Raw genomic sequence first — 4006 nt, 5'->3', positions numbered from 1 at the left:
AATTACCGTATAGTTAACACACAGTGTTACATTAGTTTCAAGTGTACCGTATAGTGACTCAACACTCGAGACTTGGTTTCCTATGTCAGTTGAGTGGGGTGAGTGGAACCACACCAAATCGAACTCACTAACGTCTAACTTCTGACTGGAGAGCTTCACTCCACTTTCTCATGTACCTTAGGATATATTTTATTAGAGTTGCCTTCCTTCCAAAATTCTGTAGTGTATTTAATATCCATTATAATTTATAATTATTTTATATAAAAACACTGAGATTTCTAACTCCATACAGAACAAAAGGCCATAATGGTTGTAGTCTTAAAAATGTGTTTCTAGGTTTTATCATATGAAGGTATGGAGTGGACATTAAAGACAAGACAATTTCTTTCAAACCAAAAAGACAGTTGATGATTTTATTTTTTTGAAGTGTGTGTGTGTGTGTGTGTGTGTGTGTGTGTGTGTGTGTGTGTATCAGAGAGAGAGAGAGTATGAGTGGGGAGGAGCAGAGGGAGAGGGAGAAGCCCTCTCTGCATTAAGTACAGAGCACAGCATGGGGTTCAATCCCACAACCCTGAGATCAGGACCTGACCTGGACCAAAATCAAGAGCTAGATGTTCAATGAACTGAGCCACCCAGGAATCCCTTAAATAAAAAATTTTTGAATGATAAATACAAGTCAGATATTTAGAAGTAGTTTTGAAGACATGGAGTAAACAAATAACATGAAAACATATATGTGAATGTCATGTAACATACTTTTATTTAAACTTAGGTTTTTCCATTTTGTAAAATTTGAAACAAATGCACTAGAAGAAATAACTAGGAGATATTACGAAAGATTAAAAAAGAAATATGTTTCAAGGACGTCCAGCAGGTGGTGGGCTCACAGCAGGTCTCTTTTTTTTTTTAATTTCTTTTCAGCATAACAGAATTCATTGTTTTTGCACCACAGCCAGTGCTCCATGCAATAAATGTGCACTCCTTAATACCCACCACCTGGCTCTCCCAACCTCCCACCTTCAAAACCTTCAAAACCCTCAGATTGTTTTTCAGAGTCCATAGTCTCTCATGGTGCAACTCCCGTTCCAATTTCCCTCAACTCCCATCTCCCCTCCATCTACCTATGTCCTCCATGTTATTTGTTATGCTCCACAAATAAGTGAAACCATATGATAATTGACTCTCTCTGCTTGACTTATTTCACTTAGCATAATCTCTTCTAGTCCCATCCATGTTGCTACAAAAGTTGGGTATTCATCTTTTCTGATGGAGGCGTAATACTCCATCGTGTATATGGACCACATTTTCCTTATCCATTCGTCCATTGAAGGGCATCTTGGTTCTTTCCACAGTTTGGCGACTGTGGCCATTGCTGCTATAAACATTGGGGTACAGATGGCCCTTCTTTTCACTACATCTGTATCTTTGGGGTAAATACCCAGTAGTGCAATTGCAGGGTCATAGGGAAGCTCTATTTTTAATTTCTTGAGGAATCTCCACACTGTTTTCCAAAGTGGCTGCACCAACTTGCATTCCCACCAACAGTGGAAGAGGGTTCCCCTTTCTCCACATCCTCTCCAACACACGTTGTTTCTTGTATTGCTAATTTTGGCCATTCTAACTGGTGTAAGGTGGTATCTCAATGCGGTTTTAATTTGAATCTCCCTGATGGCTAGTGATGATGTACATTTTTTCATGTGTCTGATAGCCATTTGTATGTCTTCATTGGAGAAGTGTCTGTTCATATCTTCTTCCCATTTTTTGATGTGATTATCTGTTTTGTGTGTGTTGAGTTTGAGAAGTTCTTTATAGGTCCTGGATATCAACGTTTTGTCTGTACTGTCATTTGCAAATATCTTCTCCCATTCCGTGGGTTGCCTCTTTATTTTGTTGACTGTTTCCTTTGCTGACTTTTCCTTTATTGACGGTTTCCTGTTTCCTGAAGCTTTTGATCTTGATGAAGTCCCTAAGTTCATTTTCACTTTTGTTTCCTTTGCCTTTGGGGACATATCTTGAAAGAAGTTGCTGTGGCTGATATTGAAGAAGTTACTGCCTATGTTCTTCTCTAAGATTCTGATGGATTCCTGTCTCATGTTGAGGTCTTTTATCCATTTCTAGTTTATCTTTGTGTAGGGTGTAAGAGAATGGTCGAGTTTCATTTTTCTACATAAAGCTGTCCAATTTTCCCAGCACCATTTATTGAAGAGACTGTCTTTTTTCCACTGTGTATTTTTCCTGCTTTGTCAAAGATTATTTGACCATAGAGTTGAGGGTCCATATCTGGGCTCTCTACTCTGTTCACTGGTCTATGTGTCTGTTTTTATGCCAGTACCATGCTGTCTTGGTGATCACAGCTTTGTAGTAAAGCTTGAAATCAGGTAACGTGATGCCCCCAGTTTGATTTTTGTTTTTCAACATTTCCTTAGCGAATCAGGGTCTCTTCTGATTCCATACAAATTTTAGGATTATTTGCTCCAGCTCTTTGAAAATACTGGTGGAATTTTGATCGGAATGGCATTAAAAGTATGGATTGCTCTAGGAAGTATAGACATTTTAACATGTTTATTCTTCCGATCCAAGAGCATGGAATGGTCTTCCATCTTTCTATGTCTTCTTCAATTTCTTTCATTAGAGTTCTGTAGTTCCTCGAGTACAGATCCTTTACCTCTTTGGTTAGGTTTATTCCCAAGTATCTTATGGTGGTTGTTCTCTTGTCGTCTTTTTTTTTTCCTGGTTGTTTTTCTGGGGGATGGGCCTGCCACATGGGTTTTCAGGCAATGTTCCCTGAGTTAAGTCCTCCAGCCTCCCTCAAGGGGGTGGGCTCTGAGGAAACCGGTCTTTCAGGCTTTTGTTCTCTGGAGGTTTTTATGTTTGTTTGTTTGTTTGTTTGTTTCTCTCTTGCCTTGACAGCTTTTGATGGTTTTTGGAGGTTTAGAGAAAAGCAAACTGCACCCAGACCTTCCTCTCAGAGAGAAGCCTCAGTCTGTTCCCCCTCAGCTGCTGGCAGAGCACGTTCTGAGTCGTCCCTGGGGACACAGTAGCTCCTGCTTGTACTCAAAACCATGACATCAGCAGCTGTCTAGGCGGCTCGGACCTCCAGAGAGGTTCCAAGCAGCAATCGCACACTGAGATTTTCCCGCTGGCCTGGGCTGGGAGTGCCTGGTCTTTCTGAATCCAAGAGCACCGGGCTGGCGCCTGCGTGCACCTCTCTCAGGGGAGGGCGCGGGGCTCAAATCACACTCGATTAGCATGGCAAGGCACTCACGTGGGGAATGCAAAAAGGCTGTGCTTCTGCCGGCTGGCCAGGCTCCCAGCCCCTCTCGGGAGCCGGACTGCATGCGCTCTCAGGCACGCTGGCAGCTCAGGGACCAAGACCTGGTTTCTCCGCTGCACTCTCTCTGGCTCAGCACCAGGGGTGGCTGTCCTGGGTCCGGGTACTTAAGCCACTGTCCCTAACCACCCTGTTTCCCACAAATTCCCCCCACGATCCTTTGCTCTTTTTGAGTGCTTTCAACCAGACTCCAAGTTGATGCTGGTCCCCAGACGCAGAGCACTCTCATATTGGGGTATTACTTTCCAATGGGTTGCCTCTTGTGGCTCCCTCCCCCTTTTGTTTATCTTTCAATATCAGTCCGACATTCCCACTCTGCTTTACCTGCCCACTGGCGCCTTCTGCCCCCGTAGAGATTCAGACGTGTATAATTCTGATCTGAGGCTGATTTCATGGGTGATCGGAGTTCTTTGGCAGGTAATCAGCTCACTTTGGGGTACAGGTTGAAAAGGCACCTCCTCCTACTTCCCCACCATCTTGTCTCCCTCCCTCACAGCAGGTCTCTTGACAGCCACTGGAGAGGGAGGAGCCCAGCTGGTATGTGCTGGGATACTGGAGGTTAGTGTGGCAGATCAGGTTGCTGGGGTAAGATGAGCTGCAGAAAGATCCTGGGTAGCACAGGTATCCCCCATGGGACTAGGAGGAGAAGTTTCCAGAGCAGCAGTTGTAGGACAT

At 43.6% G+C, this 4006-nt stretch overlaps 1 pseudogene; it reads right to left on the bottom strand.

The window, feature by feature from the left end:
• Positions 1-3821: 3821 nt before the first annotated feature.
• LOC111140237 lies at positions 3822-4006 on the bottom strand (annotated as a pseudogene).

This window comes from Enhydra lutris, unplaced genomic scaffold (assembly GCF_002288905.1).
Source record: "Enhydra lutris kenyoni isolate GAN:26980312 unplaced genomic scaffold, ASM228890v2 scaffoldscaffold276, whole genome shotgun sequence".
In the NCBI taxonomy this organism is placed as follows: Eukaryota; Metazoa; Chordata; class Mammalia; order Carnivora; family Mustelidae; genus Enhydra; species Enhydra lutris.
Note: the sequence above shows the minus strand (reverse complement) of the source record. Positions and strands in the feature narration are given on the sequence as shown.